Genomic DNA, 15528 nt, shown 5'->3' on the forward strand with positions numbered 1-15528 from the left:
GGCCGATTTTCTAAGTAGATGTTCAGACAGTGACGATTGGTCAGTCGTTGACTGGGTGTATGATATACTTGATGTTAAATGGGGCTCACATTCGTTTGATCGTTTTGCGTATGATTACAACAGAAAATGCATGAAATTCAATTCTAGGTTCTGGTGTCCTGGTACAGCAGGAGTGGATGCATTTGCACACACATGGAGTGGTGAAAATAACTGGCTAGTCCCACCATCGAGGTTGATACTCGCTACTCTGAATAAAATCAGAAAAGAGAAATGCACTTGTACGCTTGTTGTTCCAGCTTGGCGTTCTGCTCCGTATTGGCCTGTACTGTTTCCTGACGGTATAAAACAAGCTGATTTTATATCTGATTTTTTCCTGTTTCAGCCTGGCATATTGACAAAACGAGGAAGAGGGAGAAACGGTGTCTTTGACGGCAAATCCTTAAAATTTAGCCTTGTTGCTTTCAGATTTGAGAACATTTGAGTACATTATTATTATATTTTATTCAGGCTTGAGACATACATGATGAGCTGACGAGTGCCGGAATCAGTGATCCAGTGCTGAAGAATCTTGCATCACAAATGGCGGATACCCTGGTCGATTCGAAAAGTGACAATACTGTAAACAAGTATTTTTCATATTTTAAAAAATGGGAAACTTTCATAACTTCTAAAGGTGACCATGCATTACCAGCATCACCTGTATGTGTAGCTTTGTATTTAACAGACTTGATGAATAAAGGATATTCTGATCACGTGATATCTGCAACTGTATACGGAATTAAATGGGCTCATTCATTAAATAACTTTCCGGATCCTACAAAAAACTCATTTGTGACAAACTTATTAGATACAGCTAAACGGAATTTATCTAAACCTGTGAATAAGAAACAGCCAGTAACTTCGGAACTGTTAATAGATTTGTGTTCTAAATATGCAAATAGCAATGATGTATTGATAATAAGAGACTTGTGTATGATATTATTAGGATTTTCTGCTTTTTTGCGGTACGATGAAATACGAAATTTACATTGTAATGACATTACTTTTTATGATGATCATTTTTCTATTCACATTTGTAAAAGTAAGACTGATCAATACAGGCACGGAAGTGACGTAGTTGTTGTTAAAGGTGTCCATACCTGATGCTCAAACGTTATTTTGAAATATCCGGTTTATCTACAACTCATTCTCATTTTCTGTTTAAACCTTGTTTTAGATCGCGCGGCATTTCAAAACTGATTTATAAAGATAAGCCGCTTAGTTATACGAGAGCTAGGGAAACGTTAGTTTCGAGATTACGTGAAATCGCAGGTAATGTTGACTTTGGATTGCATTCTCTCAGATCGGGCGGCGCTACAGCTGCTGCTAACGCTGGCGTCGGAGATAGATGCTGGAAGCGTCATGGCAGATGGAAGGGTGACAGAAGCAAAGATGGCTATTTGGCCGATTCGTTAGACTGCCGGTTAGAAGTCACAAAGCAGTTAGGCTTGTAAAAATTTCTGTCGCTGGAGCGCGATCTCCATTAGTTTGTTTTGCAATTTTTATGATTTTTTGCAACTCCAGCCCGTTCTTTTGTTAATGTTTCTACGTATCCCGTCTGGTCATGCAATTTATTCTGTTTTTTGTTGTTGTTGTAGTGTAGGAAAGACTTCTAGTTTTACGCGTTTCGTTTAGAATAGCGTAAAACGTTTGTCTTTACGGTTCGTATACACTACAGTGATAAGTAAGTTAAGCTGTTCACGGGTTTTTCGTGCGTGTAATGAATTATTGAATGTTTAAGTTATATCGTGTATTGGTCATTCTACCAGACGTTTCAGAGCTGTTCACATCTCGATTTTCTTTTTGTTTACAATCAGAATTATATAACGATTAAAAAAAAAAAACAAAAAAACGCGATGACGTTTTGGTATGATACATGTTCATTTGTTTATAAATATTTTTTTGATTTGTTTGTAATATACATTCGATATTTTGATTTTCGAAATAGTACCATAAGTCATTATATTCATGAAAAATGTGGTCCAACATTATAGCGTTACGACATTGACAAACGGACACAGGTTTCCAGAGTTTTTTATAAAAAATTTTATCTCTGTTTTTTTCTGGGCGAGTCGAATCGCGCATTTTTATATTTTTCAGTTTTGGCTCTGTCTTAGGGCAGTTTGAGGCTTTTTGTCCTGTCTGAAAATTAATTAAAATTATAGTGATCATTGACGTTTTACGCATGATGTATGGTACTACCTAAGCATGGCCAAATATATATTTTTCAAATTAGCAAACAGAAAAAGTACGTATTTCATGTATGATGATTTGAATTTTCATTGATTGTGTTTGTATTCCGGCTACTCGTTTGCTCTTCAAAATAAACGTATCCCGTCTGGTCATGCAATTTATTCTGTTGTTTGTTGTTGTTGTAGTGTAGGAAAGACTGGACATTAGTCATAAGACACTCTCATGATGATGCATGCTAGTATAAATATATGCCGTAAGTTGAAGAACAGTTTAAGTAAAATGCAAAACTGAATCAGTGTAAACAATGTTAAAGAAAGACAAATAAAAAATGTACTTATATGATATAAATAGCAAATTAGCAGTTTCCATTTTGGTATGACTTTTGTACTACATTGATGCGTTCGAAATACACACCTCTTAACATTTAAAACACGAATATTTAGCTGATTTTTATTTTAAACTATGGCCATAGACATTTAGGATGATAAATCAATAACAACTCTGTAAGACTTTTTCATGCTATGTGTGGTTAAATTATGTTCTGATGTCAATTTTCTTTCAATCTAAAAATATTCATATGTCAGATACAAATGCAGTTCAATTAATGTAACCAATAAATCGACTTAGTACTATTCATTTGCGTATATCTTTTATTACGTTAATTTGCAAAAATATACAGAATGATACACACATCATGCCGTTACAAAGAGTAAAACAGCTTTGTTAGATTTATAGAAACATTTCACTTAAAATATCACTCCCATGCCTTTATATAAATCACGTTGTTAAAAATATCGCATTTTAATTAGATATATTAAAACATTTGGTTCAATTCCTGCGCATCTGAGCTCTGAACCGTGACAAATCAGGTGAAAAAACACTCGACGGCTTTCTTTATTTTAATTCTTACATGGTCATTGAAATTTTATGATAAAATATTGCTGGGCTTTATTTATCCAAGTAGTAATAAACCGGACGTCATGCCACCATTTGACGTCGTAATGGACTGCATAATGCTGTCTTACCGGTCCGCGCTTCAACCGTTGCTTATAGCAGATTATAACACAACCAAATTCATTTTCCTAGCTGAATATTGTGTATTTTTTCACATAAATACATTTTCCTGACGTCACAATTATTACGAAATAATATATCTAATTTAGTGATATGCTCCTCATTGTTTGTCGTTCTGATGCGTATTATTATGTCACTCGAGCTACGCCCCCGTGATATTATTCCTTATTTCTTAAATATATAAAGATTGACTACTTTCTTCTTTGTTTAACTTGCAACCAAGTCCAGCTATGTCAGAATGTGCAATTTATTTATTACCGTGATTAATGTGTTATAATATTGGTTAGTAACAAGTATCCAGGCACTTATGTATTTAGATTAAATGGTTCGTGGTCTCAAAAAGAATAATTAAGTGGAATCATTCATGGCGATTTACCATTAATGCGAGAAATACGCACACTATATTTCCATTTACCGATTACCTCACTTTTAATTGCGTTAACTTATTTTTTATTTCAGGAAAATGATATATTCGATCGCGGATTCTGTCACAAAAGTGTAATAAGTGTTGTTTTAAGGGTTTTGTACTGAAAAATGAATAATATATTACAAACATTTTACGGTAATTTTGATAGAAAAGAAGGAACGATAGCTGTATATAAACCACAATGAATATTTTTGTCTTTTTTCTGAAATATATTATTTATTTACATTATTTCAATCTTGCATTCCTATAAAGATAAATTATATAACAAATTTGTCAGGATTCATTAAAAAATATAACTACTAAGAACATTTTTATCAAAATAACGGAAGTCGTTGCGCATGAATAAACTTGAGAGTAAACATGTTTTAACACTGTAAATAGAAAGATACTAACACAAAACACTTAAATCACAAAAATCTTAAAGTTTTATTAAAAATTGAGCAAAATATGACGATTTAAAAAGAAATTTGCTGAAAATATGCTTTATATGAGTTGTCTGCCCCTGACAAAAGAAGGTGCGAAAAGTCAGTGTTCCATATCCAGATTTCTATTTGACATAAACTTCAATCATTTTATGTTCATGGCTTGTCTCTACTAAAAAGTGCAAGATCAAACGACTTATAAGCCGGGCTATAATGGAAGGAGATCAATCTTAATGTTGACTGCGCAAAATGCAGTTTCTTTATTTCCTTACAATACACTAGTACATTTTGCTTCGTCATCGTCGTGACAGAAATGGAGATATAGTCGTCAGTCCAAAGGACGGGTACAGACTCTCTTACGATATAAAGTGATATTAACGTTACTTTGTAAATAAAAACCACACACCCCATTTTGAAATGCAAGGGTCAGTCAAGAACATTATGTTATCAATCAGATATCACACTAGCGTTTAAGACCGACAGTAAATGGATATGGTTGCTAGTTGCTAACCACATATAGAACATCAAAACTGTTTGAGCTTATTTAAACGTTTTTTATTTGCAACCAGTGCAAGCCATTGTGTTACAATGTGTACATGGTAAGAGATATCCAGTTGACACCTGTATAAACGATTATTAAAAACGAAAATGTCTGTGTGCATTTGTAGAATATTTTTACGACGATAACTGGGTAAGTATACTAAACTCCATTCCCCTCCCACTATGTAGAAATTATATTATGATTCAACAAAACTGTTTCTATCTAGAGTTATTGTTAACGGTGTGCGTTTAATATGTCAGTCCATTTGTAATACTTTCACGTGCTCGCATTGTTTGTTTTGATGTTATAGGTATCGCACAGTACAGTCGGCGAACGATAATAAAATGGCGCGAAAAATTCAGGCGAGTCTAATAAAGATAATTTAGGTTGGTCAGTTATCACGGTAAACTAGATAGGCATTCTTATGATACTTGTCGAATAAAACTGAACATTTATTTAAATGGTGAAATAGCTCAGGTGGCTAAGCTGTCGGTTTGCAAATGCAGTGCGAAACATATCAATAGCACGAGTTGGACACTCGATTATTTTCTAAGGATTTTTTTTTTGTAGTCAAACTTTATTTTTGTTTTATTTCAGTTTGATTTTCAGTCTTGGTATGAGTTGTTTCAATAACCATTTCAGAAAATTTTCTTACTTCATTTCATCATGGTAATCTCCGGTGCGTGATTTCGATTGAAAACGAGCTTCAGATCTGGCATATGTACAATGATGAGTCTATCGCCCTTATTAAATGGAACAGTGAGAACAACATCTTCCGACTGCCAGCATTTCAAAGCCGTATGTGCTGCGTGCACAAACGTTCCGTCCGTTTATACCACTACCGCTTGGCCAACGAGGAATTACTATTTGCGAAGTAAACATTACATGTATAAACTTAAATTTATGCTATTGTTTTGTTTATATTTCAAAGCGCCTGTATTAGCGCAATTCGTTAGGCCGCTAGGTATGATACCCGAGGTCCGGAGTTCGATACTGGATTGAAGTAAACTTTTTTTTACCTTTTTTCACCATAGATACACTGCCGGTTTTTCCACTGGCTTTGAAAATAATACGGTTATACAGCACACACGGGATTCCAACAGCCAAACGCTTAGCGGACGTGCTTAAAGAATAAATAAATTATCTTGGCGTCGAGCATCATTTAAGGCGAGTACTTTAGGAACTGTTTTTCTTCGGGCGCAGTATTTACGGGAAATGAAGGCATTCATGGACCTTGGGAAAATGAAGGCATTCATGGACCTTGGGCGTCCAAGGTCCATGAATGCCTTCATTTTCCGTAAATGCTGCGCCCGAAGAAAAACCGGTAGTGTATCTATGGTGAAAAAATGTAAAAAAAAGTTTACTTCAATCTAGTATTGAACTCCGGACCTCGGGTATCATACCTAGCGGCCTAACGATAATTTGATATTTGTAAACAACGCAGTCGACCGTATTATTTACCAGTTTAGGTAAATCGCGCATAGACGATATGGATTAGTATCTCAAATTGACATTGCTTCGGTAGTGGTATCCGTCTTGTACTTTTTCGTCGAGAGTTCAATTCCCGCACCCGTAAAATTAATCTTGAAATCTATATTTAATTTCATTTTTTTTTCAATACGATTCAACGAAGCCAACATTAGTTTGTTAATCTAGTACTTTCTTTTTCACTAACTTATGTATGTCACTGTTAACACGTAATCATGTTTAAATAAGCTTCATGTTTAATATGATCTAATACGAGGGTGGGATCAAAAGTAGACAACCGCTATTTTAGCGCCAGTACAAAATTCACGCCTTGCACGTGTTTCCCGTTGTAATAGCTTTCAATCGACGTATAAACTATACATGTAGACACAATATCTCAGTCACAATTCACATTTGCACAAACCCTACTCGTAGGCGGTTAGGCAAAATAGTGTTAAAAATGCGAACGAAATTAGGTCTTACATTAAGACTTGCGCTTCACTCGGAAGAGGTTCAAAGGACATTTATGCTGACATATGTGCTGTTTATGGTAGAAATGAAATGTCCTTTTCCACAGTTTGCAGTTGGGTTAGGAAATTTTGTGCAGGCGTGGAGTCTGTCAAAAATGCGCCTAAAACTGGTCGACCAACGTCTGCAAGTAGTCCAAGGATTGTTGAAAAAATCAAACAAATAGTACTTTCTGACGCAAGATATACGTCTCAGCAGATTGCGGACATGGTTGGCATTTCAAAAGCATCTGTGTTGCGCATTCTGCGAAATATTTTGAAACTGAAGAAGAAAAGTGCTAGGTGGGTCCCGCATTTGCTCACTGATGAGCTAAAACGCACGCGCGTTAAGATGGCGCGCAAGCTTTTGAAAAAGTTTCCAAGCATTTATGAATGTAGTAACAGGTGATGAGTCTTGGATACATTTCTTCGAACCGCATCGAAAAATTAGTAACAGAGTATGGCTCACCAAAGATACCAAAAGGATTGCAAGTGTGAAAAAGGTTATGTTTGCCATATATTTCACTACTAAAGGTCTCGCCATCCAGGTTCCTGTACTTAAAGGCAAGTCAATAAATGCCAAGTTTTATAAGAAAAAAGTTCTTAAAAAGCTTCTCAAGTATTTTCAGAAACGTCGACCAAAGACGGGTATCCGAGGCATCCATTTGTTACATGACAATGCCTCGAGTCACAAGGCTGGGATTGTGACGTCTTTTTTGAATGAACAGTGAGTATATGTTCTAGAACACCCACACTATTCTCCGGATCTACACCCCTCTGTGACTTTTTCCTTTTCCCTCGTCTCAAGGAAAAGCTTGCAGGCAGAAAATATACATCCCGCCAAAAGTTGGGGGCCGCCATATTTAACCTCCTTAGTGATATACCTGAAAGACTATCAGAAAGCTTTTAAGGATTTGATTAAAAGATTGATACGTTGTGTATCTGTCAAAGGAGATTTCTTTGAAGGTTTGAAATAAAGATTTTCTTAATCCAACCTTTAGCTGTCATTTAACACCATTGGTTGCATTACTTTTGATCCCACCCTCGTATTTTTAAGGCTTTCATGAATAAATTAGAAACCAGAGAAAAACAAACTTACACAAAGTATATAAATTAAATGAAAAAAGAAAAGAAACAAGAAATGGCAGATGCAAGGTTCGAACCATCAAAACTACACTACAAAATGTCTACATGCCTATCCGCTCAACCTACTGCGCCATCGAACCAACTATTAATCTTTAATATTTCCAATATATTTTCTTTTGCTAAAAAACTGATTATTTATTTACATGATGCTAAAAATAAAAGCGCCATAATACTGTGCGGTACTTATACCTAGACAAACTTAATGTATTTCCATTGCAAGGGAACGTTGTCGTATTCTATGGTTACATTTGTTGTACTTTAGGATATCGTCTCTGACACTTACTGACCTATCAGCTAATGTTGTACACTTAAAGTTTTATAGAAGTGCTCTCAGTTATTCTTAAATGACCCTTGTATATATCCACCATCTTGTACAATACAAGCCTTATCCGTGGTATCCATAAAGTTAAGATGGCATGAATACTATTTATCTGTTCATGACTGAGGGGTCTTCATTTTATGGATTCTTGGATCAAAGCAAAAGACATAACTTAAGCTGCACACCAAATTTATTAGTGTATTTTTATGTTCATACACGGCACATGCCCTTATACGTTACAACGTTATAATAAAAATAGAAAATTTTAATGATCATATACAGCATATTGATTTGATGTTGAAATCATATTGAGAATTGCATGTTCTATTTGAAATTTACAACAAAACATATACAAAGAACTGGTAAAATAAAAGAACATGGTTGAACAAAGACCTTGTTGATACAATAGTTGGCTGCATATCAACATTGAAAACAAGTATGACGAAATCAATTTATGTATATATACATGTAAATCAACATTTTAATACATACAAACATTGCAAAGGAACGTCACCTGAAAATAGCAATTAAAAGCAGTGGAACATTTCATCTGTTATATTCAGTTATTTATAAATATATGTAAAGTAATAATTGCAATAATATCAAGCATAAAATGGAAGCTACCATAACCCGGTGGAATGAACGGAATTTTATAGTAAAACATGAAACTGTTTGTCGGAAGTTTTGATATGGGAATAGTTACTCCTATTTTGCTTTCCGCTGGCCACTTGGATGCTAGTTTAGACACGCTGTGCCATTTGACTTTTTGACATTCACCAGACTTGTATCTGATTTTAAAAGTGTTTTGTTAAATTATTGTCAAGCACTTTACCAGCCGCAATAATGAATTTGACAATTTCCTGTTTTTCTGATTTCTTTAAGGACAATATCTCCAATCTAAAATGTTGGTGTTTTCACTGATTTCTTTTTTCTATTATCGAAATTTCATTTGATCTATTATTTGCAGCATTACCAGACATCTGTAGAAGTTTTCCACCGAAGCCATTCTTTCGGATATTTATTCAAAATGACTGTTCTTATCATTGCCAGCTTTCATAGCCAGATCGCTGGCTTATCGATGAAATTGTCTCCCTTGAAAATACGCTATCGGCGTTATCGATTTCTCGATCCGATTGATTTTGCTAATATAGAGATATATAGGAAATGATTTTTTAATTTGTAATAACTTTTTTAATTTTTTATGCCACATAATTTATCCACATATGAGCACAAACTTTAATCTTTCATTATTATAATGATGTAAAAAGTTTTGTCATTTAATAGCATCTTAATGCTTCCCTACTCGTTATAAAATTGATACTATCACTCCCTATTCCCACAATATAAAACAGAAGGAAAAGAGCCATTTTCATAAATAACTATTTTTTAAATAGCAATTTCGTACTTTTATAATTTTAGTACAAAATGTATCCACATATGTGCACAAACTACAAAGTATGAAGATTTTAATGGTTTTTTTTTTTTTTAAATGAAATTTAGCATGATCTTAACGCTTCCCTGATCAATTTAAATCAGGCATGTTTTAGCAAAAAAACTTTTTCTGGCAATTCAGTGGGTTTGTGAAATGCGTATTACATAGCTAGACCTATTACATGTGTTAGTATACTGATGGTCGATTATAATATGTTTTTGTTTAATCTTGGTTGTTTTTTTTTCTGTTGGTTTTTTTTTTCATCTAAAACTTTTTATATATTTTTTAATGAATTTTTCTGTGCACTTCTCCAGACAGAACTTGAAAAAAACTTGCTTTTTTTCCCCTAAAAGCAGAATGAAATTTGTAACGTATTCTAAAATAAGTTTTTTATTATTTTATTATGTTTGATCAAAAAATATTTTACTTCATATAAAAATGCCAAAATAGGTAAAACTTTTAAAGTTAACACATTAATTTTATTAACTATAATACACTGTTTCCACTTCTCACTAATTGATACACTTGTAAGGTAGACTGACTTTCCAATAAACAATGACCCTTGTCTGACCAAATATCGATATTCACCAGGTAGCAGATAACCGAAAAACGTTAATCCTGTGGTCTTGCACGCATTGCCAGATAATCAAGGGAGGCTACAATGTAAAATTGGCTATGAAAGCTGACGCAATGAACTCAGTTTCTGTCCCAAAACGTTTTCATATTTCGGATATCGTTTACAATACTGTTTAACCGTTTGTGGAATCTATCAGTATCACATATTTTACTAAAGTAAGAGCTTAAATCTACGATGAAGTCCATTTCCATGATCAGTTTGAAAGCAATTGGATATTCCGATTTCTTTTAAAGCTGTGTTAAACTATTCTAGTTATTTTTACCAAATTATGTAACCAATAATACACGTCATTCACACTAAATATTACGATATTTATTTTCGTTCATAGCCATAATCAGTCAGATTAATTTGCAACAGTTCATGCACTGTTTGTAGAGTAATGAACCGCTTTGATTTGCACTCCTTTTAACCTTTAATTAATTTTTAAAACCATCTTTGAAGAGACAGATTTTTTTTGTCTTTAAGATAAACTTTCGTAATATTCCTTGTAAAGACGGCTGTTATCTGTTTCTGTTGAATTTAACAAATGTAGACTCTGCTTAATTGCAATATTGATTCAAAAACTATTCTCAAATTTGAAAAGAAAAAGTCTATATTTCTCATCAGTAACCCTGAGATACCTTTCAGCACGTCCTCTTTCTAGATGAAAAGAATGCTTTCAAATGCAAATTTGTATTGGCAATGAGCATCAATTGAACAAAAAATCAGTAAAACATACCGAGGTTTACAGTTTTCATAGATTTGTTACTGTGAATCTTAATTACAAATGAGCCGCACCATGAGAAAACCAACATAGTGCGTTTGCGACCAGCATGGATCCAGACCAACTGCGCATCCGCGCAGTCTGGTCAGGATCCATGCTGTTCGCTAACGGTTTCTCTAATTGCAATAGGCTTTGAAAGCGAACAGCATGGATCCTGACCAGACTGCGCGGATGCGCAGGCTGGTCTGGATCCATTCTGGTCGCAAACGCACTTTGTTGGTTTTCTCACGGTGCGGCTCAAATCTAAAGCGTTTTCATGGCTGAGTGTCTTCAAATTAAAGAAGATTCAAATTGATCGCTGTGAAAGAAAAAGCTAAGACCTTATCTGAAGTCATTTATTTTTTCTCATGCATTTTATAAACATTATTAAGAATTCTCGTTTGCATCGCGATTAATATTTTGACACTGTAACCAAATCTAATATAGTTAATATAAACTAGATGGTTTTTCCTGAAAAAACGCATGATTCTCTATAAATTTAATATGACAAGGATTTTTGGAAATCGAGTGTTGAGGTAAATGTAAACATAAAAAGAAAATTTATCAATACGGAGTTTTTGTATATGAATTAGCAACTGTTATTATAATATTCTCATCTGCACCTTATACCGTAACAAGTACTGCTTTGAAGAATAAACGGCCCATAACCCAGCGAAAATCATTCAACCAAAACACTCGTAGAAACCCTACATCTTAGCTATGTAGTGATCATTCCTACGTAGTTTCATTCAATTCCAAGCATAGTTTAAAAGAAATTGTCTGAATAAATTGTATCAGAATATTACCTTCAATGAATCCTAACTCCGCAATAAAAATCCAAGCGGTACTTGTTGACGATCAAGTCTGATACCAAACGCCCCTGTGAAATATTACTGAAATGTGGCCAGTGGTTTTGGAGATGACGTTCAGGCAAACTAAATGTGGATTGACAGACGGCGAAAACAAATCAGTATGTCTGCCCAGAAAATTACTAAAACAGTACTAATCATCAGTATAAACTTTTATCATAAATTTCTATAAATTAACTTTTTTGGGTTTATCGATATAATGCATTTTCTATTAAACACCACCCTAAATCTTTATTTTTCAGCACTTTCTGACTGCATCAGGAAGTCTTATATCACTGCCAATACTTCTCTGCAAGTTTCTTTGTTTGGAAAGTGACTATGTTGCCCTCAGTGAAATTCTCGGTACTGTTTTCTTCGTCTCTGGTATGGTCACGTTGCTACAAACTACATTTGGTATCAGGTAAGTGCTGGTGATACTACATACCTATGATTTAGTTGAGAAAATATTGAACGTATCAGGAATTGATAAACAACGCATAAGTAGAAAGTGAATCTAGTAGCACTGTAGTTGAATTTACGTATTCCACACTAGCCTGCTTAAGCTTATGGTCTGCAATTTTCGCTGTATATGTCTCTCAACGTTTTTCCACATATTCTGTACATGTATCGTTTACTAGTCTCCACTTGATACTTGAAATTGATTGTTTTCAATGAAATATATCTCAACCAGCAAGTCTGTAATCTTTGAGTGTGTATCATTTCTTGCCTTGCTGCATGCGTAAACACAAAACAGGTTAACAGCCTTGGTCTGACTGTAAACTATTAAGCACGCTCAGCCCTCTGTCTGCTTCATGTAAGCACGTTTAGCTCTCCTGTGATGTAACTTACATAGCAAGCTTAACATGTGGTATAGTTGTTTAAAGTTTATAGCAGTTGTTTTAAACACAAAACCCTCAGCATGCCTTTGTAACTCCATAACACGCACATTCCTTGGCAGCATGACTGAATAAAGGTGACCGCACGCTCAAACCTAAGCGAGACAATGTAAATTCAATAACACATTAAACACGCTTAAAGATTAAATATAACACAGCACATGCTAAATCCTACACATTGCTGTATATACTCAATAACCATCTTAACCCCCGGCATGACTATGTAAACTTTAAAGCATGCTAAACCCTGGTATGACTTTTTAAACGTTAAGGCATGCTCAACCCTCGTCATGGCTGTGTAGAATTTTAAGCATGCTTAACACTAGGCATAGCTGTGTAAACCTTATAGCGTGCTCAAACCCCGGCATGGATGTGTAAACTTTATAGCATGTTCAACCCCCGACATGGCTGTGTAAACTTTAGAGCATGCTCAACCCCCAGCATGGCTTTGTACACGTTAAAGCATGCCCAGCCCAAGGCATGGCTGTGTACACTTTAAAGCATGCTCAATATCCGCCATGGCTGTGTAAAATTTATAGCATACTAAACCCCCGGCATGGCTGTGTAAACTTTATAGCATGCTCAAACCCTGGCATGGCTGTGTAAACTTTATAGCAGGTTCTAATATCGGCATGGCTGTGTAAACTTTATACCATGCTATAGCCCCGGCATGGCTGTGTAAACTTGATAGCAGGCTCAACCCCCGGCATGGCTGTGTGTAAACTTTATAGCAGGCTCAACTCCCGGCATGGCTGTGTAAACTGTATAGCAGGCTCAACCCCCGGCATGGCTATGTTAACTTTATAGCAGGCTCAACCCCCGGCATGGGTGTGTAAACTTTATAGCAGGCTAAATTACGCCATGGCTGTGTAAACTTTATACCATGCTATAGCACCGGCATGGCTGTGTAAACTTTATAGCAGACTCAACCCCCGGCATGGCTGTGTAAACTTTTTAGCAGGCTCAACCCCTGGTATGGCTGTGTAAACTTTATAGCAGAAACAAATTACGGCATGGCTGTGTAAACTTTATAGCAGGCTCAATCCCCGACATGGTTGTGTAAACCTTTTAGCAGGCTCAAATTACGGCATGGCTGTGTAAACTTTATAGCAGGCTCAAGCCCCGGCGTGGCTGTGTAAACTTTATAGCAAGCTCAAATTACGGCATGGCTGTGTAAACTTTATAGCATGCTCAACCCCCGGCATGGCTGTGTAAACTTTTTAGCATGCTCAATCCCCGGCTTAGCTGTGTAAAGTTTATAGCGTGCTCAACCCCCGGCATGGCTGTGTAAACCTTAAAGCATGCTCAAACCCATATATGGCGGTGTAAATTTTATAGCGTGCTCTAACCCCGGCATAGCTGTGTACACTTTAAGCATGCTAAACCCCCGGCATGGCTGTGTAAACTTAATAGCATGCCCAAAACCCGGCATGGCTGTGTAAACTTTAAGACATGCTCAACCCAAGGCATGAATGTGTCAACTCTATAGCGTGCTCAATCCCCGGCATAGATGTGTCGACAAAATAGCATGCTCTACCTCTGGTATTACCAGGTCAAGTCCAAAGAATTGTTTTGTGCTCTAAGAATGTAAATTTAGTACAGATGTGCACATTTGCAGCACCACTTTAAATGCTTTATTTCAAGAGGACATTCATTTGTTGTTTTATTCACAAATTAAAAAAAAAATACTGTTATATTTGAGCGCATTTTCAACACTTATGTTGAAATTTACAATCCATTAGCTGATGTTGGGCACAGGCTGTATTCTGTGCTTCGCATATTCTTTAAAAGAAATTAGAAATGTAGGATAAACAGTCGTGCTTTTTAGGTTACCTGAACTTACATAGTAATGTATTGAATGTCGATGAGGCAAAAAGAATTATCTGACTACAAATATCGTTTTCTTCCATACCAAAATAACGGGATACTGTTTAATATTGTTGCTATTAAGGGTTTCAATAAAAAAAAATAATAGAATTTCCTACTTTTGAAAATAATAAAAAGTCAATACAATTTGTTTTGAAAAAATACTTTTAATTTGATAAAGGTCGGGCAATTTTGAGCAAATGTTGTTCATGACTTTGAAATCGACATGAACATGTAATAAATAACATATATTTTTTAAATGCGGGCGCGGTTTTGTAAGACGTTTATTACACCACGAGCAGTTCATGTACAGTCCATAAAATAAACGTGTTTGTAAACATGGACGGATCCAAAAGGAAGGGGAAGAAGCATTTTATAGAAATAAAATTTAGTATAATAATATATTTAATATAATTTCGATGGCAAAATACAATACATATCGTAACCCTGATCAATCTATAAACAAGGCCAGTCTGTTTTATAAGTACAACAACACGGTTGACCCATTTAAATGAGTTGTATCACAAAAGAAATCATCAATGTATTTAATGAATACGATTAAGTGAGCATAAATATAGTTTTGCTCACCTCACCTAGGACGATAACATAGAGTATTCATTTTTATTTTAGGCCATCGGAACAAACATTTATTGCCGGTGTAACGTTGTAAACTGACCCCCATAGAATAATGACCCCCCGGTCATTATTTTATATATATTTTATATATATATATATATATTATATATTATATTTTATGTAGAATAGTGACTCCCCGGTCATAATATTATGACTCCCCAACACGTAGAAAAGTGACCCTCACATAGAATTGTGACCCCTATAGAATAACGACCCCCTAACCCAAACCCTAACCCTAACCCGTCTAAGGTACATTTACAATATAATTATCCCCCACCGATAGGCATCGGAGGAGAATATGGTAATGGCACCCGTCCGTGCGTGCGTCCGTGCATGC

The 15528-nt window shown here is 35.3% G+C and overlaps 1 pseudogene; it reads left to right on the plus strand.

Annotated features, from left to right (window-relative positions):
• The window catches only part of LOC128556988 (solute carrier family 23 member 1-like), a 62458-nt pseudogene that overhangs the window by 19016 nt on the left and 27914 nt on the right, over positions 1 to 15528 (plus strand).

The sequence above is a fragment of the Mercenaria mercenaria genome, chromosome 1, assembly GCF_021730395.1.
Source record: "Mercenaria mercenaria strain notata chromosome 1, MADL_Memer_1, whole genome shotgun sequence".
Classification (NCBI taxonomy): Eukaryota; Metazoa; Mollusca; class Bivalvia; order Venerida; family Veneridae; genus Mercenaria; species Mercenaria mercenaria.